Source organism: Amblyraja radiata, chromosome 26, assembly GCF_010909765.2.
Source record: "Amblyraja radiata isolate CabotCenter1 chromosome 26, sAmbRad1.1.pri, whole genome shotgun sequence".
Lineage (NCBI taxonomy): Eukaryota > Metazoa > Chordata > Chondrichthyes > Rajiformes > Rajidae > Amblyraja > Amblyraja radiata.
Window position 1 is genome coordinate 6,272,794 of NC_045981.1, and position 25,128 is coordinate 6,297,921.

Below are 25,128 nucleotides of genomic sequence, written 5' to 3' on the forward strand. Positions count from 1 at the left end.
CCATGAGGCCCATTGGGAGACAAAATTCCCAGGCTTCAAAGACACGTATTTGAAATGTCTCTCTCTTTCATTCCTTAAGTGCCTGGCCCACTGTACGAGGTAATTCAAGAGCTCACCCGAGTTTAAAAAAATCAAACTCGTGGTAAGTACGTAGATTGTACTTAGCGGCTACGTCGGAGCTCGGGGACATCACCTAGCGGCTCATAATGCTAACGGCAGGTATTCGGGAAACGTGGTAACTCGTTTTTTCAGCACTGTGAAAAATGTCCATGAGAGCCCCGAGTACCAAGAACGGCTATAACCGTAATTCTCCGAGTTCGAATCAGGGGAAACGCGGGAGAACTCTTGAATTACCTCGTACAGTGGGACAGGGGCTTAAGTTCAGTAGGTTAATGCAAGTATAGACACAAGGAACTGCAGATGCTGGTATACCAAAAATGACACAAAGTGCTGGAGTAACTCAGCAGGTAAAGCAACATCTCTGGAGATCATGGCTGAGAGATGTTTTGGGTCGGACCCTTCTTCAGATGATAGTAGTTGGGGGGTGGAGGGGGAAGAGAAAGCTAGAAGAGAGGTGGGGACTGGACAATGCAAGGATACAGGTGTTTGATTAGTAGATGTGTGGACAAATTCCAGAGATGGAAAAAGACAATGAGATAAAGGAGATCAGGAGAGAAGAAGCATGAAATGTGAAGCCAGAGGAAGAGATATATATGTGGAAGGAGATGGGGAAGGGGAAAGGTTTGTTATTGTTGGTTAGTTACTTAAATTAGAACATTCAATTTTACCTGAAATTGAGGAATATAAATGAGGAAGAAATGAACTATTTAGGTATGCTTCCAGATATTTTGGTGCTTAGGAAATGCACGTGATCTATTTAGGTATTGTTTCTGCAAACGAACATAATGACTGAAGACAGAAGTTTTTGTTTAACCACATAAAATGTTTTGTCAGAGCCATAAGGAAGGTGAAGTATTAGCTACAAGGATAGGTTGGACAAATCTAGATTGTTTTCTTTTGAACATTGGAGGTTGATGGGAGACCTGATAAACGTCTATACAATTATGAGAGGTATACACATATATACAATTATATGCAGTAGAAAAAACCTTTTTCCTAGGGTGGAACTGTCAAAGACCATAGGGCACATCTTAAAAGTTAGATGCAAAAATTAAAGGAGGTATGCAGGGCAAGTTTGCTTTCTTATAGAGTGGTTGGTGGTTAGCATGTGCTGCCAGGGGTGGCAGTGGAGGCCGATTTGATGGTGGCATTTAAGAGGCTTTGAGATGGACTATAATTATTGCATCATCTTAATAACACAAGGAAACAATTTCGTGTTGCACGTTTATTTTTGTTGATATTGCTACATTTATAAAACTATGTTACAAAGAAATACACATTTTGTAGATTTCTTCTTTGGACCATTTCAAGTTGTCATCTACTCTTCAGCGCTCTGATAGGTAAAAAGGAAATGCAAATGATTAAATCAGTATTATAAATGTGCCTTTCAAATTTACTTACACATTGATTAATGACAGAAATAAGGATCGCTTTATCTATTCCTCCATGTTGATATAAATCACAATTTTGAATACTTTTTACTGTACCTTGATAGTAATGTCGCGGGTTTTAGTTCTAAGTTTGTTGACTTGAGATTCGGCAATGTCGGCACGTTCCTCGGCTTCCTCCAGTTCATGCTGAACCTTCCTGAACCTGGACAGGTGAACGTTGGCCTGTTCCTCCTGTAGGAAAACAGTGTGAAAGCTCAGATTTTAAGAATGAAAATTATTTACCAGGTGATTGCTAAACACCATTATACTTTTGATGACCAACTAATTAAGAAATTTACAGTTTTTGAGCTTTATTGGATGAAGGTCTACCAGCTTTACTTTTTAAATATCAAGATTGGATAATGCACAAATCTGCACTAATCAATCTTTTGCACAAAATACATGATTTTACTTAGTTTAGATTGAATGAAGGTCTCTTCTGAAACATTCTTTGTGTTGATCTCTTACACTTTGGGGTTAAGATACTTTAATTTATTAGTGAATCACATGCATTCAAAGAAATGATTAGCTATTTACTTCTAATGTGGAAAACAATCATGCTATGCCTACTAGCACTTGGCTTCAAATAGTAATAGTTTTCCTACAGCAATCCTCTCGATTTCCACACAATCTTGGCAACCCTTAATCTAAATTTCATGGTATAGAATCTTAGTTTGGTAAACCCCTCAAAATGTAACCTTTGGAGTCTAGGTGTCATTCTGATTAATCTCATCCAAAGGAAAATATTTTCTTCCTCAGGTAAAGCATTCATAGCTGTTTGCACTTTTTCAGCTGTGGGCTAATCAATATTTTGTTGAACTGTAATATAAATTGTCCTTCAGTCCTCTGAATCAAGCTAGCATTCCACTTGCCCGTTTTATTATTTTCTTGAGGTGAGACCAGTCATGTGAGCAGATACTGTACATAATAAAACATGCTCACATTCTTTGGAATTTTGAACAACAGGAGATGGTATTCTTGAACTATTTAAAATTCTTGAGATATTTGCTAAAGTAGATGATGAGAAGCTGCCTGAAGAGACTAGAATAACTTTAGGACTGAGAAAAAGCAAATACTTTTAGAATTTCCAACACAAAAGACTTTGTCAAGTCCATTCCAGCTTGGACCTGGTGGATTTCTCGATACGGGAAAATAGATAGAAAAATTAAAGAACGGATTTAAACTTATTAATAATAATAATAATACATTTTATTTAATGGGCGCCTTTCAGACATCTCAAGGACACCTTACATGGATTAATAGGAATAAAAACATATAATCAGAATAAAATAAGTAATAAAGACATCACAGAGACACAAATTAAAAACAGAATTCAATCCAAAAAACAGAAAATCAAAAACACAGTGTGAAGAGAGAGCAGCGGCAGCCAAAGCGCACCAGCGTCCACTCTCTCTCTTCACGGCAGCCATCATGGACACAGACTTACAGGATTACATTAGACAAAACATTTTTTTTTTAAATCATCCCCCCACAATGGATACCACTGTGGGGGAAGGCACAATGTCCAGTCCCCACCCCAAGTTCACTATGCTGCACCTGGTCCTACATATAATGCTGTTAATCTTTAACTGACCAGTTAAAAACAAGCTTTTCATGAATTATGATAATGAGCCTTATATTATGTCAAATATTTCAGAGCTCAGATATTCACAAGGATTCTATTCTTTTGAGATTAGAGCAATGGGAAAGAATCTAATTGAAACATTTCTAGAACAATGAATAGAGATGGTGTTTTAATGCTCTGCCCATAGACATGATATTCCCACCTTAATATTAATGTAGATTGTGTTAACAGTTCTTCTTTATATTATACAAAAATCTTAAAATTTAATGTCATACAAAATAATTTTCTTGAAAAATTGCAGTTATAGTCATAATAACTTACAGTTTCCTCCGATTGTCTCTTGTAGGCCTTAACCTTCATCTGCAGCTTGTCAACCAGGTCCTGTAGTCTCAGATTATTCTTTCTGTCTTCCTCTGACTGAATGTCACAAAAGAAGCAACATTTGAAATGTTTTATTTTTCATTTTATTGTATTCTTATGACACATTTAAAGATACATATCCTGGTTCTTGCTGACCCACTCATCTCTCTGTGATATTTACATTGCTGCCTTCTCAGTGCTCCACTCACTTCATCACCAATGGCCTCTTCTGGCTCCGCTCATCATCTCACAGCAGGACCCTCCCTCTGATTAGTGTTGAGAAAGGGGTTCTTTTCAGTGACCCAGTCAAAGGTTAATTGTCTGTACGACCCCAAAATGCCTTTACCACAAGACTTGTGTTATGCCCACCAGATTCCTTCTATTGGAAGATTCTGTTACTTGGTGCATACAAATGACAACACTTTCTTCAATCAACCAAGATTGGGAAAGTAACATCTCAATCAGGACTTTTCGGGGAATGGGCTAACCTCAAAGGACAAAGCAACTGTTGTAGAGTGGTCAGGACACCAATCATGCTGACTGCAGGGGTATAGCTACAGGAACACTGTTATCCTTCCAGAGCTTTGGCTGAATTAAGTGCACCAATTGATTATTAACTGTACAGTACCTGATAAGATAGTTCCTTGACCCTTCTTTCATACTTGCGAACACCTTTAATAGCATCAGCACCTCGCTTCTGCTCGCCTTCCAGCTCACTTTCCAGCTCGCGCACCTAAACAACCACAAAACGGGATTTATTCCATAATATTCATATTATATCCAAAGTTTCAGTGTGCACAGTAAAACAGTCTCAGGATTTACCCTGGCCTCCAGTTTCTGGAGTTGTTTCTTTCCTCCTTTCATTGCCAGCTGCTCAGCCTCATCCAGGCGAAGCTGCAGGTCCTTCACTGTCTGCTCGAGGTTCTTCTTCATTCGTTCAAGGTGAGCACTGGTGTCCTGTTCCTTCTTCAGCTCTTCAGCCATCATGGCAGCCTTGCAATATGAGGCAATTGGGCAAATCATTACATGTTCAAAATTCTAATTTTATCAACGTAATTAATTGAGGTAATATTTGAAAACAAAAATCAAATTGTTAAAATAATTTATGACGTACATCAGTGATAGCCTTCTTGGCTTTCTCTTCAGCATTTCTTGACTCCTGGATAGTTTCTTCCATTTCAGACTGGACGTGATTCAGGTCGGCATCCAGCTTCTTCTTAGTATTGATGAGGCTGGTGTTCTGCAGGAAAAGACACATTTGAATAAGAGTCATACAATCATAGAGAAGTACAATACCGAAACAGGCTCGTCATCTCAACCTATCCATGCTGACAAAAATGGCTATCTAGGCTAGACCCATTTTATGAATTTGGCCCATATCCATCTAAATCTTTCCTATCCATTTACCTGTCCAAATGTCTCTTAAATGTTATTATTTTACAAACCACATTCATTTTCTTTGGCAGCTTGTTCCATATACAGTATCTACCACCTTCTGTGTGTGAAGAAATTGCCTCTCAGGTCCCTTTTAAATCTTTCTTCTCTTACCTTAAATTTATGTTCTCTAGCTTTTCATTTCCCTTCCCTGGAAGAAAGACTGTGCATTCACATTATCTGTGCCCTAATGTTAATTTTGCAGGAGTAAAGATTAATCTAATCTCAGTTTCAATATGCACTAATATATTGTGGGAGGTGGAGGAAGAATTTTGATGGAACCAATAACAAACAAAAGAATGGGAGACGGATATCAATCCGCTGCTGGCTATATGCCAGTGGATATTGGATGTCTGAAGTCATGCTATGGAGAGATGAAGCAATCAAGTAACATTTAAATTGGCCCTCACACCATTATTGGTGCTGATCTGGATTCTTGAGGTTGGAATACAGCAGGAAAAATGAGCAACAAAAGGTTATTGTGCAAAATTAGAGCCCATGGTATTGGGGGTAGGGTATTGACATGGATAGAGAACTGGTTTGCAGACAGGAAACAAAGAGTAGCCAAACAGGAAATTGAACAAAGCAATTATAAAATCCCCCTTTAGGATAACCTAAACAAGAGTAACCTGACCAATGCCTAACAAGAGCTGGTGCTAATGTAGGGTGACATCAATGTGGGAACTAACCTGAGAGTGCAGCAGCTGAACTCTTTCAGTGACATCGATCAGCTCTTGTTCAGCAATTTTGCGAGCTCGGTCTGTCTGTTCCAGAGCGGCTCTCATTTCTTCAATCTCAGCCTGTTGCAGGCCGCTTCTGCGCTCCACCATGGCCAGTTGCTCCTTCAAGTCTTCCTGGCTTCTGCAGGCATCGTCCAGCTGTATCTGAGTGTCCTGTTTATAATGCAAGATTGCTTTGTTACCAGGTATTACAGTACACTGTAATGCTTATCTTATATTTGAATCAGTTTTAGTAATAAGCTGCTTTTCATCAATAAATAGTTTGAAAAATCTAGCTCATCTGGCAACTAACAAATCTTGCATTTTATATTAAGTTCTGCGAGAAGAAAATCAATACTTAAATAATTGACTGACAATCACACAACATTTAAAATAACAGTGTACTGGAAATCATTATCTCATCATACAAACCTTCAATTGACCCTGTATGTTTCTGAGATGTTTTTGAGCTTCTGAAGCCTGGCGATTGGCATGTCCCAGCTGAATCTCCATTTCATTTAGATCACCCTCCATTTTCTTCTTGATTCTCAAGGCATCATTCCTGCTCCTGACTTCAGACTCCAAAGCGCTCTGCATTGTGTCCACAACTCTCTGGTGGTTCCTCTTCACCTGATCGATCTCCTCGTCTTTCTCTGCAATCTTTCTGTCAACTTCAGATTTCAGTTGGTTCAGTTCCAGCTGAATGCGGAGGATCTTGCTCTCCTCATGTTCCAGAGAGGCCTACGAGAGAGATTAACTGTATTTTTCAGTATTTTGCACATTGTTGTCGCAAAAGTATATTTCTTTATATCTTAAAAATATCTTTTAAACAGGTCGTTTGATATTATTGCAACATTTAATCTATTTGACAACTATGATAATTCAAAATATCTATTTCTAAAATGTAATGTTGAAATAACTGTTAACCTTACCTCTGCCTCCTCCAATGCTGACTGGATTTCACTCTTTTCCTGCTCAGCTGTCTTCTTTGCCTTTTCCATCTCATGGAGGGCCTTGCTACTTTCACCCAGTTGCTCAGTCAGATCAGAAATCTCCTCTGTGTTTAAATGTAGTGTTAGTTCAACCTATCTTGAGTTGATAAAACTTAGATTACAATAGAAATGCATGCATATTTTACATTATTAGTGAAAATTCAGAGGGAATGGGCAATGAGTCAGAATAGAATCTGTAAAAGCATTAAATTCCAAGATAAGTAAGTATCTTGTTAATAATATTAAATGAGAGAATGGGTATAGACTTACGCTGTAGATTCTTGTTCTCCCGTTTAAGAGTTTCAAGATGATCTAGAGACTCCTCATATGCATTCTTCATCTTAAAGATTTCTGTACTCAAACTACGAGATTCCTTCAGAGATGCTTCCAGTTCTGCCTGGGTCTCCTCATATTTCTGTTTCCAATCTGCCAGAACCTTAATTGTACAATTGTAAATGTAAGAAATGTATTCTCAAATTTAACTTCTGTCTCAGTATCAGTGAGAAAGATGTATAGATTTCAACCCGAAAACTGAACTGATATTTTCCCAGCATCCATGTGTATAAAATCAGGAGAGGATTAGATCGGGTAAATGCACAGAGCCTCTTGCCCAGAGTAGGAGAATCGAGGACCAGAGAACATAGGTTCAAGGTGAAGGAGAAAAGATTTAATCGGAATCTGAGGGGTAACTTTTTCACACAAAGGGTAGTGGGTGTATGGAACAAGCTGCCAGAGGATGTAGTTGAGGCTGGGACTATCACAACATTTAAAAAACGGTTAGACAGGTACATGGATAGGACAGGTTCGGAGGGATGTAGACCAAGCGCAGGCAGCTGCGACTGGTGTAAATGGGACATGTTGGCCAGTATGGGCAAGTAGGGCCGAAGAGCCTATTTACACACTGTATCACTCTATGATTCTATGACTATGACTCTCTAAGATTTTATGACTTCCCAAACATAACATTATGCTTGAATATGTAAATAAACAAGAAAGAAGTACTTCTTAGGATGGTACAATATTAAAAGGGTTCAGTAATTTGATATGTCTGTTATTTCTAATGTGACTTTTTCACACTCAGGAAATGCCAAAATCACTAAACCCTTTCAATTGTTTAGACATTCTGTTAGATTCTGGCTGATCTGCAGTTAATAACCTTTTTGGACATGAGGACTTGCTAATTTTACTTAACAAAGAGCTATTGGTGCATTTTCTCCAGTCTTCATAGAGAGAATAATTTAAACTACCCATTGAGAAACAACAATGTTATAATTCAGTTCCATGGAGGTATTTTTGTCACCATTAATGAGGTCAAATCCTCACAAAATTAAACTACCAGCTGCTTGCCAGTCCCTGGCTAAAATTGATATGCATGATGTTGGTTACTTCCTTCAGAACGACATACAAAGAGAAACAACGCAACAACCAGCTCCTACCTTGTCAAAGTTCTTTTGTTTCTTGTCCAGAGCTGCTGCTGCTGAATTTGCCCTCTCTACATCTATCATCAGATCCTCCACTTCATTCTGTAGTCTCTGTTTAGTCTTTTCCAGTGAAGCACATTTGGAGTTCACGGCCTCAATAAGCTCCTCTGCATCTTGCAGACGCTGAGCAAGTTTTTTCCTAAAAAACACAAAACCATCATGTCCATCTCACAGGAAATTTTGGAAGAACATACATTCTCCTTGACAGTATTTGCTGCATGAACATAGGTTCCTCTTTGTTACATACTTGGCTTCTTCCAGTTCCTCTGTGCGCTGGATTGCATCAGTTTCATATTTTGATCTCCACTGAGCCACTTCACTGTTGGCCTTGGACATTCCACGCTGGAGCTCAGCCTTTGCCTCCATCTCCTCTTCATATTGTTCACGGAGCAGGTCACAGTCGTGGCGGGAAGATTGCAGAGCATGGGCCAGGGCTCCCTTAGCCTGAAATGATTACAACGTGGCATGAACGACATGATATTCAATATCATTGTGATTATTAGAAAGTAACTTAACCTTGTTAATTTGCCTATGGTCACAATGAAAAGAAATGTTGCTTTAGAGGGAAATCCTAAAGTAAGTTGCTGGACATCAGTGCATTAAAATATGATATTTTATAACATAAATGTTGCAATTTTATAACATTAAATTGTTTCAAAATTGACAATAATGCACGTTTAGAAAGTTTCCCTGTGAAACAAATCTCTCAAGTTAATTTAGTACCTTGGTTTCTTCCTCCAGCTGCCTCTTCAGTTCCTCAAGCTGTTGGGTATATCCTTGCTTCCCTCTTGTCAGCTGCGATACCAAGGCCTCTTTCTCCTCCACTTGGCGGTTCAACTCACCTGCGAATTAAAGATAATGTGAGTGAAATATTACAAATATTACATGGTAATGTTTTCTATATGGTGAACAACAAATATAGATCAATATTATTTTGAAATCAAGATCAATACCGTTTTCTGTTGCAAGACGGGCTTTATGAGTTGATAAGTCATTGATCAACCGTTGATGTTCATCGTGTTTGGTCTTCATTTCACTGACCTGGTCCTCTAGTGTCCGTGCTACTTTCTCAAGGTTTGCCTGAAAACAAAGCAACCAGTTTTCAAGAGAAGCAAAACCAACTGAACAACACCAACAATTCAAAGTTAACTATAAATGTGTAGTATTTAGTGTCCTCTATCACCGTACCTTAGCTTTGGACACTGATTCCATGTTGCTGGCGAGGTCATCAATTTCCATCTTCAGCTCACTCTTTTCCTTCTCAAGCTTCTGCTTCACCCGCTGCAGGTTATCGATTTGTTCCCCAAGTTCTGCAACGCTGTCAGCCTGCTTCTTGCGAAGAGCAGCAGCTGTGGCTTCGTGCTGGAGGGTAGATTCTTCTAGGTCACGGCGCATTTTCTGAAATTCTGCCTCTCGTTTCTTGTTCATTTCAATCTGAGCTGAAGTTGCCCCACCAGCTTCTTCCAGTCGCTCACTGATCTCTTCAAGTTCCCGAGAAAGATCGGCTCTCTGTTTCTCAGTCTTAGCGCGAGCGGCACGTTCAGCTTCAATTTCTTCCTCAAGCTCCTCTATACGAGCCTTAAGATAAATATGCATTGGTTATAATCATGGAACCAGTAGTATCAATTCATGTGCATGACTTCCACTGAAAGGCATTGATAATTTTACTGGACTTATACATCACCTGTAATTCTTTAATCTTTTTCTGTAGTTGGGTAGCCATAACCTGCTCATCTTCAACTTTGCTTTGAAGCTGGCTGATTTCAAACTCTTTCCTTTAATAACAAAAATGAAAAATTCAGTTAATTAATTGAACATTTTCACGTATTTTGAATGAACGGACGAAAAATGGCTTATTCTCATTGGCATTCGGAAGAAATAGTTACTTGTTAAACAGCAGATACCAAAAATATACTTTAGACATATCACCATATATCTTTTAAGTGTATGTTCATGTATGTAATATATGTAGCACAATCACAGAAGCTTAAATAGGTACAACTTAACGTTTTCCAACAGAAGTGTCAATGTCATGAAAAATAAACATTGCATGACATGAACAAGGCAAGTGGGATACAATTTTAAACAGTGACTTATAACAAAGACCTAATACTGACTTTTTAATTTCTCATCCAGTTGCTGGATATTTTGCAAGGCATCAACGTGACAAATAGAAAATAATTTTAAACAGTGGATTACAAAAAAAAACCATATTTGTTCATAACTTTAAATACTGACTTCTTTAGTTTCTCATCCAGTTGCTGCCTGTCATTCTCCAAGTCCATTGTTATTTCTTGAGACAGCTTCAAGTCACCTTCAAGCTTTCTCTTAGCACGCTCCAGATCCATGCGGAGTTTCTTCTCCTGCTCCAGAGAACCTTCAAGCTTTTTAAGAAACAATATGTTTATTAAAATTTACTTCAATCCACGATAACTGCAAAAAAAATCACATGATCATGGTTTAAAATACTCACATCATCAACTTGTTGTTCCAACTTAGTCTTTGTTTTGGTTAGAGTGTTGACTTTGTCTTCCTCAGCCTGGAGATCATCCAAGGTCTGCTGGTGGGCCTCCTGGAGAGCTTTCTTTTCCTTGGTTACTTTAGCAATGTTTTCATCAAGACTAGCCATCTCTTCAGTGAGGTTTTTCACCTATGTTCAGCAAAACAAAATGAACAGAATAATGACATGTAATCATCAGAAATCTTTTATGAATAGTGTATCAATTTGACATCAAAATCACTGTTTAATACCTTGTTCTCAGTGGCATGTTTTTCTTTTTCAACTTTGGCTAATGTGAGCTCCAAGTCATCAATATCTTTCTTCAATTCTGAGCACTCATCCTCCAGTTTCCTTTTCTTAGCTGTCAGCTCAGCATTCATCTCCTCTTCATCTTCCAATCTTTCATTAGCTTCCTTCATTTTAGCCTCTAGTTGAATCTTATTTTTAATCAACCCCTCGCATCTTTCTTCTGCATCTGCCAGAGTTTCACCTTCCTGCAATAAAATGATACAATGAATTATACCAGGCCATGTGTTTTGTATACATGTATAACCATACAAAGATAGCCAATGTAGGTACCGATTGGACTTGAAGTAGGAGATCATTCTTTTCTTGCATAAGAGCCACCATCTTCTCTTCCAATTCCTTCTTCCGTGCTTCAGATTTAATAAGTGCCTCCTTAGTTTTCTCAAACTCATCTTTCATATTTGCCATTTCCTTTTCAGTTTCAGCACTCTTCAGGAGAGGTTTGATCTTGAAGTACAGTTGCATCCATGGCCAGTGTTTGACATTGGTGAATGAACGGATGTTGTACTGTAGAGTATACAGTGCTTCCCTAAAGGCCATGGTAAAATTAACAAAGATTAGAGCAATATTCTGTTTATGGAATAAACTGCTATATTCATGTATAAAATTTGTTTATGTGTAAATATATTGTTGGATATTTGTAAAGCAATATTTACCTCCTTTCCATCATTCTCGTAAATTCAACCCTCATTAAAAAGCCACGGCATACAGCTTGAGTTCGGGTAACGAGCTGTGCCAACTTATCATCTCTCATCTCTTCAAGTGCACCTAAGAGACCAGCCTTGAAGAACACCTTAAACAAAGTAAGGGATCAGTTTGAATACTTAACTCTAAAAACATAAACATTTTAGGAGCACAGTTTAAACTGCTTTCTTGTGCATAAAAATATGTATCAGAATGTCAACATAGAATAAGTATTTTGCAGAACTGAACTAATGGAGTGCATTTTAGGTGAATTTTACTGGCCTCAGATATCCACTTACATATTAACAAAGATGTTTTTCAAATCACCTGTTCCTAAGATTACATTCAAAAGTATATTGTTGATTCATCTCGTTATTTCACATTACAAAACTTACACTTTCAACATAATTACCTTAGTGTGTCCAAACTTGTACTGGGTATGATCTACATCAATGGATCCCAGTAATTTCTCAGATGCCTTTTTGCTATCAATGAACTGGCCTTCAGGAATGGCACTTGCATTTAGAATCCTGTACCTGTTGCATGAGAGTTTTATACGCATTATTGGTGATTTTTATTAGAACTAAATATATTGACCAACTTATTTGAAATGGAATAAAAATGTATATTTTGAGATATTTCACCTTTGCTTGAAGTCACCGTAGATGATTCTGCTTGGGAATCCCTTTCTGCAAATTCTGATACCTTCCAGCACACCATTGCACCTCAACTGGTGTATGACAAGGTGATTTTCCATAGTGCCTGGTGTTTACAACATAAGTAATTGAAAGAATAAAGTAGAACACAAAATTATTTTATATGACACATTGACTGGATAGATGGAACTACGACTTGCCTGGTGTCTTTGTCTCATTGGGGATGAGACAGCGCACAAAATGAGGATGTGTGGTTTTCAGGTTAGACATCAGCTTGCCCAAGTTTTCCTGTGAGGTTAAAAAATAAAGACAGTTACACAATTGTACATTAGTCTGATGCATTTCAGTCAATAATTTACATATTAATTCACAATTCATATAACTTGTGATAAGTGAATGTGCAAGGAAAAATCTTACCCTAAACAAAGCAGACACTGTCTGGAATGAACCACCCTTCTTTTTGCCTGCTTTCTTACCACTTTCTGTGAAAAAGAAGCAACACATTTAATTGTTCTTAACAAATTATTAAAGGCGAGAAAGCAATACCATTGCTAACAGCCGTTTATAGCAGAGATTTACCTTCAGCGGCTGCAACGTAGAGAATACCCAAGAGTTTCACTGATGACTTCTGGAACAGCCCAATTACAGTTTCATTCAGTGGATCCTTATTCTTATCCAGCCAGCCAGTAATGTTGTAGTCCACATTGCCAGCGTAATGGGCCAGTGAGAAGTGAGCTTCAGGCTTTCCTTTGACAGGCTTGGGCTTCAAGAAGTTGTTTGACTTTCCAAGGTGCTGATCATACAGCTTATTCGTGAAGGAAGTGTCTGAGGCCTTGGGGAACATACACTCCTCCTCGAGGATTGAGAAGATACCCATGGGCTGTGGACAATGCCAATGTTTATTTTTTAAGTCTTTGCCATTAATATTAAACTAGATTTATATTCTACTTTCTTTTATGTCTTCCATGATATTACCTACCTTCTCAATGAGTTCAATGCAAGCAGCCAAGTCCATACCAAAGTCAATGAATTCCCATTCAATTCCTTCCTTCTTGTACTCCTCTTGTTCCAGAACAAACATGTGGTGGTTGAAGAACTGCTGCAGTTTCTCATTTGTGAAGTTGATACATAACTGCTCCAAGCTGTTGTACTGAACAAATACATATCATCAACTCACTTATTAGTGTCTCGTCTTTAGTGTTCGAAATTTATAATTATGTATTTTTTTATTGTTTATATTTCTGAAACATACATCAAAAATTTCAAAACCAGCGATGTCCAGCACACCAATGAAATACTGTCTGGCCTGCTTCGTGTCCAGTTGTTGATTGATACGGATGACCATCCATAAGAACATTTTCTCAAAAACAGATTTGGAAAGAGCACCAACTGAGTTGTTGACCTAAAAGAATATAATATGTGTTTTAGTTGAAGGTAACACTCTAAATAATGTATTTTAAAAGTCTACGAACCATCATGGTAACCGTACCTGTCGAACCGTCTGACCTTTGGTCACAAATTCATTGCCAACCTTTACTCGTGGATAGCACAATGCCTTTAGCAAATCTGCTGAGTTGAGGCCGGTCAGGTAGGCAACTTTGTCGGCATCTAACATAAGACAAAGGCAAATGGTTACATTTGAAAATGGCAGTGAATTGTTTTCTTTGGAGAAAATAACTTTTGTATGTTATCTTCTCTCATAAAGACACACAGGCAGCCAAAAGGCCATTTGAATCCTGCTAGCTCCCCTGGAAGCAATGCCATTATGCCCATTCCTTCACGGGCTGTTTGCTGCATTCCAGCAATCTATACACTGAGGTATTCACTCAAGAAATTTCACTAAGCAACTGCCAGGAAGTTTAATTTTCTCTGTGTGTGGAACTGCTGGCAATACACTGGAATATCTGGATCTGTGCACAACAAACTATTTGCCTGTTTCAACCAACCTTACTTTAACATCTTCTTCACAATATATCAATGTTGTACCAAGTAGCTAACATAAAATTACCGATGAACAATATAGTGAGTTGGTTTGTGATGGGCCTAGGGTGGAAAAAGAACACAGAACAGCGCAACATTCTGGTGGCGAACATTAACTCTAGATATTTGTTAGGGAGGTGGAGTATCTTTCAAAAATATTTTGGCACTGATTACATTATACTGAAGGTCCGTATTATTTTGAATTTTTAAATAATAATAAATGCGGAAGTGAAATGAACTGTTACCTTCTGTGCCGTCTGGTTCTGCCTGCTCTTCACGCTGTTTTTGTTTGAATTTCATATTGCCCATGTGCATCACTGCACCAGTGAGTTTGTAGATGCCCCACTTCTCATCAATGACGAAGCCAAGGATATCGATGGCAGTCTGTGCAACAAAATGGTTAGAATCCAAAACAATATTAATGCATTGAACACATCAGTTATCTAGTAGACACATCCAAAAACTATTTTGAGTAGTCATTTTTGTAGGTGTAGAATTATTATTGTCATGTGAACCAGGGTACAGTGAAAATGTTTGTTTTGCCTGCTACCCAATAAAATCGGATAATACTGTACATATATACAATCAAGTCACACTCAAGTACAATAGGTAGAGCAAAGGTAGAGCAAATGCAGAGTGCAGAATATAATTATCTGCATTGGTGTGCATCAGTTCCAGAGACAAAGTCCAATGAACACAATGGTGTAAATGTGAATCAGACAGTACCCTAACGTATGGAAGGACAAATCGGAAACCTAATAACAGAGGGAAAGAAGCTATTCTTGAGTCTAGTGGTGTGCGCTTTGAAGCTTCTTTATCTTCTGCCCAATGGGAGTGGAAAAGAGGAACAAATGAGAGAGGTGGGACAAGTCTTTGTTTATATTGGTTCTTTTCCAAGCCACCATGAATTTATATATGGTCAATGGTAGAGTGCCTGGTCTTTGTGATGGATTGGGCTACATCCACAACTGTTCGCAGTTTCTTGTGATCTGGGCAGAGCTGTTCCCAAACCAAAAGTTGGGATGCAATCCGGCCTACTATGTGTTACCTGAAAGTCTGAGATGGCAGGTTTATTTTTCTTATTTCCATATACATAAACACTTCCAAGGTCAACCATTGTAATTATTTTCACTATTTTTCTTTAAATCAAATCATCTTCATTCAGTTATGAATATCTTTTGTGTCAATATAGATTAATGTCAATTATGGCTTGATTATATTAATGTATTATAATGTATTAGTCAAATTAAGAAGGTATAAATAAATGCAGAGCAACTACTCACATCAGTTGCAACCAATTCTTCTGTGTCATCAATACTCTTGACTGTAATCTCACCCTGGCTGATGAAAGGATAATCATAAGGATTGGTGGTAATTAGACATGACTCTGCAAAATAAATGTTTTGTGGAAAGACTTGTGAGCAACTACAGAAAGACAACATGTAACCCAATTAATTTTAATTCTTCAGTTCAACACTTTGAATCTTACCAACGATTTCTGGTTTGAAATTGGTCATCATCTGGTAGAAAATGTGGTAACTCCTTTCAGCTTTCAGCTGGAATGTCACTCTGGATTTTTCCAGGAGATCTGGTGAGACAAACAAATATAGAATTGACAAAGAACATGTCAAACTAGTCAACAATTTGATTTACACACAATATTTACAAATCCAGTTCCACTGCACTTACAGGTTTCAATGTCAGCAGAAGCCAGTTTTCCAGTGGTACCGAAGTGAATCCTGATGAATTTACCCTTGAAATATAAAGAACGCATATCAGAAACCGATTTAGTTGTGTGAAACATTTTAATCAACACTGCTCTGTTAATCATTGCCTGCACACAAGAGGGTAATGAAACTGCTCAGGAAACTTACGAAACGAGATGAATTGTCATTTCTCATAGTCTTGGCATTACCGAAGGCTTCCAACAGTGGGTTAGCCTGGATGATTTGATCCTCCAGTGATCCCTGCAAAAATACTTTCGATATTAGAATCTAGAATTTACTAATTTACTAAATTAAGTTAGAAGTAAACTGCAGGAAGGTGTCAGATTGCGCGTGGTACCAGCTCTGTCTCACCTGCATCTTCCCAGAAGTTTGAGCTTCCTTCTTCTTGGAGTCGACAACTGCTGCAACCGAAGCGAAGTACTGGATGACACGTTTCGTGTTCACAGTCTTCCCGGCACCGGATTCTCCGCTGCATGAAGAACGTGACGAAGTGAACAATTACCAAACTAACAGCGAGACAGACTGAAGGAATAAAGATTCAAGTGAACTACAACTCCAAAAAAAGCTTGGTGTAGTTTAGTTTGGTGACACAGCACGGAAACAGGCCCTTCGTCCCACCGGGTCTGCGCCGACCAGTGATCCCCGAACATTAGCTTTATCCTACACACACTAAGGACAATTTATACATTTACCAAGCCAATTAACCTGTTCGTCTTTTGAGTGTGGGAGGAATCCGAAGATCTCGGAGAAAACCCACGCAGGTCACGGGGAGAACGTACAAACTCCGTACAGCCAGCACCCGTCGTCGGGATGGAACCCGGGTCTCCGGCGCTGCATTCGCTGTAAGGCAGCAACTCTACCGCTGCGCCAATGAATGTAATTTCACATCGCCATGAAGAAGAAACACTTAAGGGCCTATCCCACTTACGCGACTTTTCAACAACTGTCTTCGACCTTCAAGCTCGAGGGCACTCACCTGAAAAACCTCGAGCTGGATCGACTGTCAGCGATGAAACCGCGAGCTGGATCGACCGTCAGCGCACACACACACACACACACACACACACACACACACACAACCAAACACATCACAATGGCGGGGGCCAGGGAAAGCGGGAGAGCGCTGTCTGAAATTCACACCCGCGATGAACAGGAAGGTAAAAGACCATGCTGTGTGTTTGTGGCGAGCGCGAACTCTTCTAAACTCGCAAATTAGGTCGCCATAGTGGGACGTCTTGAGGGGTTTGGAGGGGGAGGTCGACGAGACTATGAAAAGACCGATCACGTAACCTAATAATAGAAACTCCGAAGAAACCCTGTGGTGTTTTGGACACCACTCAGCTCTGACTATGCGTAAGAAGCTAACTTTTAGAATTATTTCATAAAATTATGGCAAATTTATTTAAGAAATTATTTAATTATTTATTAAATTATTAATTATTAAACGTAGAGTGATTTAAAATCAGCGCCGCATATGAGACTATAATTGAATGATTCTAGATGTCCCCTGATTACGTGGATAGAAAATATAGCCGAAGAGACAACGCCAGGGAAGAATTGTGAATCTTAATGAGGTGTCGCTGCAGGGAAGGTTGTGAGCACAGAACTAAACGTGACTGGATACGAATGGGGAGGAGGACAGCTCCAGTTTCGCTGACTTGGAGAGGTTTTTGGATTGAAGAAGTGGACGGCAGTTGGGGTCGACGAGGAAACAGGGAAGTGGGTTTTAACAGAAAATGCATTTACATGATGATATTAGCGATGTGATTGATATGCAAAAATAAATAATGACACCTCTATCACACTATCGCAAGCTCTGAACTCAGTAACACTCACGTAATCAGGATGGACTGGTTTTCACGATCTGGGAAAAAGAAAACAACATCAGTATCCAGAGTTCAAATCACAGAGAGGCGTGGGTTTGTTGGGCGACACAGCACATGTAGAATATAGAACAGTACGACAGAGGAACAGGCCTTTCAGCCTACAATATCGGTGCCGAACCTGATGCCAAATTAAACTGATCTCCTTTGCCTGCACGGGATCAACATCCTTCCATTCCCTGCATAACAATGTGTCTGTCTGAAAACCTCTTAAAGCCATATTGTCTTTGCCTCCACTACCATCACCAGGGGATATTTGGCCACTCATCTCCTTCAAACGATGCCCTTTAATCTTTCCAACTTCGGGCACAGATACTGACTGTGCCCTTTATATCTTAATATATTTATATTGTCTTTCCTCAACCTACAGAGAAAACTATCCAAATTTGTCTAACGTCCTTACATTTTATACCATCTAATCCATGTAACATTCTGTTGTACATTCATAACAAGAGAAGTTGAGTATAGGAGCCAAGAGGTCCTTCTGCAATTGTACAGGGCCCTAGTGAGACCACACCTGGAGTATTGTGTGCAGTTTTGGTCTACAAATTTGAAGAAGGATATTATTGCTATTGAGGGAGTGCAGCGTGGGTTCACAAGGTTAATTCCCGGGATAATGGGACTTTGATATGCTGAGAGAATGGACCAGCTGGGCTTGTATACTGTGGAATTTAGAAGGATGAGAGGATATCTTATTGAAACTTATAAGATTGTTGAGGGCTTGGACATGCTAGAGGCAGGAAACAATTTCCCGATGTTGGGGGAGTCCAGAACCAGGGGCCACAGTTTAAGAATAAGGGGTAAGCCATTTAGAACAGACATGAGGAAACACTTTTTCACACAGAGAGTTGTGAGTCTGAGGAATTCTCTGCTTCAGAGGGCGGTGGAGGCCGGTTCTCTAGATACTTTCAAGAGAGAGCTAGATAGGGCTCTTGAAGATAGCGGATTCAGGGGATATGGGGAGAAGGCAGGAACTGGGTACTGATTATGGACGATCAGCCATGATCACATTGAATGGCGGTGCTGGCTTGAAGGGCCAAATGGCCTACTCCTGCACCTATTGTCTATTGCCTATTGTCTACACACCACATCCTTCCTGTAATGGGGCGATCAAAGGTGCAAACCATATCCCAAACGCAGCGGAACCAAAGTCCTCTCTTCTCAAGCCCCGACCGAAGGCAAGAGTACAGATGTCGGAATTATTGTTTGTTATCTGTATACCTTTGTTCCATGTTTTTGCTACAACTCGGTAGTAATTCGACTCTAAACAGAAACTAAAAACTATTATGATCAAGTCTGGCCACCTACCCGTCTGCATGGCTTGATACGCGTTGTCAGAGATGGAGAAGATGTGAGGAGGAGCCTCTTGACGCTTCTTCCCTCTGTATCCCGACACAACCTGCGGGTCGTACACTGGCAACCACTTGTAGGGGTTCACAGTGACACAGAACAACCCAGAGTAGGTCTAAGGTGGGAGAATGGAATTAGAATTTATCAGGTATTTCAGTATGGTCATTTTGCAAGATCCAACAACTGTACTTACGTAGATCATCCAGGCCGAATAACGCTCTTTGAGGTTATACAACACGGTTGCCTCGTTCAGGTGAGTCATCATGACCATGTCCTCTACTTTATCGTATTTTGGAGGATTCATCGGCAGGACGTCATCGTCTTTAACAGTAACGGTCTGAAAATAATCAACAGGCAAATTTAATGAAATGTGTCATTGGCGTACGCTGCAGAGGTTTCCGAATACAGTATGTAGGTATGTTGCAAAGCCTACCTGAAGCGTCTTTGAAAATCTGCCGCTGAGGGTGTGCGCGATTTTGGCGCCGTTTAGAGGGGGCGGGTTTAAAACGCGATTTTCTCTAGGCTGTTCAAATCGAAGATGTTCAGCCTAGTTAATTATTAACGAAAAATCGCTGGAAGACCCCGTCGCAAAAGCTATTATTAGGTTTAAAGGCCTTGAATAATAGTTATAGTAGTTTAAAAATCAATCTCTAAACCCGCGAACGCCAGCAACCGCAGGGTCTCATAAAGCAAACCGCAGAAGTTAGGTTGTATATTTTAACATTAAAAAGGGCTTCTGAAGATCCCTTTATACAAAATTTAATATTGCGAGTAGCTCAATTTGGGTCCATTATATCGCGCAGTATTTTTCTGGGCATTTGGGGCACAAATCTACCGCAATGTGAACGTTCTAAACCAGCGCGTTCACAGGATCCCACTAGAAAGCTGATTTAAATGGGCATTTATTTACAGCAATTGAACACTGAATTCCTTCCATTTGGTCTATAAATTAATGTAAATGAGATTTAAAAATCATGTTTTATTGTGAATTATTTGTGAATATTATTTGGACATTTAGGCTATTTAAAAATGTTAATAATTTATTAAGAAATGGATAGATGTTTAGATCTAGTAATTGAAGTCTGAAATTAGCTACAATTAGGTAACTAACTAATTATATGCTTTAATTTCAGGTCATCCAAGTAAGATTATTTTATATTTGTTTCAGAATGCTTCAATCTATGATAACTGAAAATTTCATTCAGTTTTCTTAATTTTTAAGAAAGTTATGGGCTTTTGACTGTTCACGATCACAACTTTTTTGTTATGTCCATAGAAAATCAATAGGGAACAAGATGCTCATTTCCGAGTATGAAAATGGCCATAACTTTTTTAATACTTGAGATATGAAAGTGAATTAGGTGTCAAATTAAACTTATTTTTATGCTTTATCTGATGGGATAAATTACAGACTTGATTTTTAAAATCTCAAAATTTTGTAACATTGCTACAGTATGACGTTTAACTATTCAACTAACCCTCTTGTCTAATAAGGTCTCCACGGTGGCTTTGCCGCCCTCCCTACTCTTGACGGTTCCCTTCACGAACAGTTCTTTAGGATCGGTAACATAGCAGGAGGTTTTGGCATCGAACGGTCGGTTCTGAGCTTCAAGCCTTTCTTTATCAGTCTTTCGTAAATACGACGCCGCCTTTCCAAACACTGCCATCTCCGCATCCCCCATGGCTTCGGTCTATTGCTGGAATTGACGGGAAAATGTGTATATATGATTCTAAATAGCATCAGCAAAATCCATGCATTTCGTTTTAGCAGTAACAAATGATTCACTGACTTATTTATCAGAAAGCAACAGAGCTCTTATTCGGACAACCTCACTTGTTATTACTTGTTCGGAAAATAATTACATTCTTTCATTTCTATATTGTCGTCACGTTGCTCTTGGCCTGTATCACTCATTCACAACACAGAATTCATTCGCATCCGTTAGCAGTTCTGTATCAACAAGTTTCAAATGCCCACTATCATTGTTCCCGATTTGAACGGCGTTGTACTTTGAAGGGCAAAGCCCTTTGACGAGGCACGTTCTTTTCAGCATGTTTCCCATTTCATTCTTAATGTATTGATTCTGTAGAGTACGACAATTTAATGTACAAACGTGGCCAAAAATCCTAACGTGGAGCTTCACTCTTCAAGACCAGAGCAATTATACATCGCTTAATTTAACGAGAAAATAGTGCGAACATCTCATTTAATAAATCTTTTGGATCCGTTTCTTGAATGTCAATATTATTTAAACATATAATTACAAAGTAAATTATATGCACTGGTTACCTTTCATTGGTATTAAATATTTGTGAATCGTTTACTTTGTAACTGTAGAAAATGATGATCACCTCGCCACTGTTGCACAGAATATGTGCAGCGTTTATGCTATTCGTGATACATGATACATCACGCTGCGCCGGTGGATGTTGAAGCAACTACTTTTAATGCGGTGTTCAATAACAACTCGTACTGAATCATTAAAAGTGCACATATGTATTTGAATTTTATGCGCTATCACCGAACGATTATCAACTTTTAAAAATCAAACGCAGTTTCATCAATCACAAGTTTCTGTTAAAACATTTGCTTGCTCAGTCATCCTTTACCTTTTTCAGTCCCGGTGAAGAATAAAATATTCCACGCAATTCTAGCAAAAGAAAATAATAAATTAATTAATTTTACATCATTCGGGGTCTGATCTACATGAGCCAAAATGTTTATGTTGGTTGGTCTATTATATTTGTGAGGGGTTTCTGGATTGATTTCTTCTCCCTCATCATTTAATACCCGAGAGACGTGATGGGGTCCCCCCCTCCCCTTCCCGGCTTCGCCAGTGAATGTTTATGAAGAAAGTGAGAAACTTACCCCGATGGTTGGGCACCAGCAGCTTTCTCTGTGCTCTGGTCAACTTATATATACTTTTTTTTTGTGAGCACAGCAAGTCCGGTTCCTATATTTAGTATACAACAGCCTGATGAGCAGATTTTCTTGTTGCATTGACTGGTGTTCTAATATCGGGATATAATTAGACAAGCAACATAAGCAATTTGCTTTGGAATTCATTAGCAGTAATCCGATTGACACGACACGCAGCCATATAAATTGAAGCTGTAAAGCTGACAAATAACAAACCCAAGTTTTTGTATCTTCATTCCACTGAACCTTTAAAATAGGCTTCTACTAAACAGGTGGTACTTTTTTTTCATAAGCATAAGCCACATTTATAATTTACAAATCCGTTTGCAAAACTAAATTGTTTTTATAAATTCCTGTCCAGCACCTAATATCCATGTTGAAACTATGGCCAGGACAGCTTGAGTTTAATTAAAAGAGGTCAGGACAGTATAGGGTTAATTAAAATGCAAAATTGCACATTTCCATAATTTCCATAAAATATATGGTGAAACATGTGACATATTCCATAAACCATAGCATAAGGTCATGATGAGATTGCATTGGGAGTTATGTGTGTAGTATTAACAACGTTGGGCAAAAGACAGGCTATATTTACCAGAAGAGTGCTGTAAACATTCACTAGTCTAGTACAATAACAGGATGTCATGTTTACTATTTGAGGAGAGATTGAGTAGACTGTGAATGCATTCTTTAGAATTTAGGATAAGGTAAGATCTCAATGATGCATATAATGTGCTCAAGGGCTCGATGGGCAGGGCGCAGGGAAAATGTTTCCTGGACTGATGAATCTAGCACTAGAGGGCACAGTTTCAGAAGAGAGGATAGGAGGCTTAAACATTTTTTTCTTCATTCGCACAAAGGTGAAGCTTAGGAATTTACTATCATAGAGCATTGAAAAGCTTCAGTCATTTTGGTCAGAATATTAAGAGAACAAGATATAGGGACAATGCCAGACTATGTCACCGAAGTAAAAAATCAGCCAGGTCATAATGAAAATCAGTGCAAGCTTGGGTAGACCAATAGACAATTCATGCTCCCATTTATTATGTCTTTGCGTAAACTCTATAGTTCATGCAAACTAATAATTTACACCCAACAAGACGTACCAGATTTGTGTAGTCATAATAGTGTTGAGAGTGTGCAAATAGTGCAACAACAAATATTGGTGAGTAATTTGGTGTTTACACCAAAATTGTAACTTTTCTCCCTTAAATGCTTTTAAAAAATAGTAATCTTCTCTCAGTCTTGCTATCAAAATATGTGGAATGCTGCAGACTTCTTTTATGTCCTACATTACACTTCTTGTAAGAAACATAATTGTCTGTAACATTTGAAACATTTGGAGGTGTTGCCCAGCAGCTCAACTCCAAGATAAATAAACAGAAATCTTATAAATGACTACGTTTGAGTTTATCAGGAGATGCACGGTGTGTAATAGTCAGGGTCCTGGTAATATGGTCAGGATAGAAGTTGATTCTAGTAATGAGAGTTCTAGCTAGGCGACCATACATGTTCCAAAATGTGCTGATTGGTGTGAATTTTCTTCATTACATCTGTGACGACACTTATAATAAAATGCTTAATGGTTGCAATCATTTGAAACAATTGGAGTTTCGCAAGTGGTCATTGAGAATGGAAATCGATGGAATGCAACTTTGTGTCCTAATGGGGTAATTAGGTAATTGTGAGAATTTGATGCAAAACAATATGCATCACTAATACCTGTGATGCCTCGATGATAAGATATGGGAAGGATTTACAGTTACAGAATTATTGCTTAGTTTAAGTGACTGTATTTAAAATACAGCTTTCAAAAAATAAACTCATTATCATGAATGGCAACCTATTGTTGAGCATATATGACAATATTATGTAGGGATGACAGGAAGGATTTGCAGCTGCAGCATGTGAGGATTGGTTGGAGATCAGTGAAATTCCCAATAGCCTCATCTGCTGTGTTTCCCCGGGACAGGAAGAACATAAATCCTAGCTGCGGGCTTGCAGGAAGCGTAGAGTTACCAAATAATTTGATCCAGGAATATATATACTCTGGTCAGCCAGATTTATGGATGTCACTGAGAATCAGAATGTGGCAGGAGGTAACAGAGATTCAATGAAAAATCATAAAATTAAAGTTGTTCTATCTGAATGTATGAAGGTCTGGAAGAAAATGAACTTGGTTCTTGGTTCTTGGTTTCTTGGTCCTCCAAAATATTCCAAATGGAATTTAAACTGGAGGTGGTGATTGGAAATAGAGTCAAATGCTTTTTATATAATAAGAAATTGTTAACAGATCTCTGAATTAAAGATAGACACAAAAAGCTGGAGTAACTCAGCGGGTCAGACAGCATCTCTGGAGAAAAGGAATAGGTAACATTTCGGGTCGAGACCCTTCTTCAGACTGTCTGAACATGGGTCTCGACCTGAAACGTCACCTATTGTTATTTTGTCTGAGTTTAGAAGAATAAGGCGGGACCACATTTAAACATACAGAATAGTGAAAGGCTTGGATAGAGAGGAAGTGGCGAGCATGTTTCCACTAGTGGGAGAGTCTAGGACTAGAGGTTATAGCCTCAGAAATAAAGGACATTCTTTTCAGAAGGAAATTAGCAACATTTTCTTTAGTGAGCAGGTGGTGAATCTGTGGATTTCTTTGCCACAGAAAGCTGTGTAGGTATGATGTTGTGGGAATTACAGAGACTTGGCTGCAAGAGGATCGGAGCTGGGAGCTAAATATTCAGGATTATACGTAATGTCGGAATGACAGGAGGTAGGGTAGCTCTGCTGGTTAGAAATGAAATACAGTCCTTAGTGAGGGTGACATAGGATCAGAAGATGTAGTCATTGTGGATAGAGCTGAGAAATTATATGGGTAAAAAGACCCCAATGGGAGTTATTTACAGGCACACAAACAGAGGCCAGGACATAGGGTACAAGTTGCATTAGGAGATAAAATTGGCCTGTACAAAAGGCAATGCAACGGTGGTCATGGGAGATTTTA

General features: G+C 38.8%; 1 pseudogene; it reads right to left on the reverse strand.

The window, feature by feature from the left end:
• Positions 1–1,330: 1,330 nt before the first annotated feature.
• Positions 1,331–22,136, reverse strand: LOC116987833 (annotated as a pseudogene).
• Between the last annotated feature and the right edge of the window lie 2,992 nt (positions 22,137–25,128).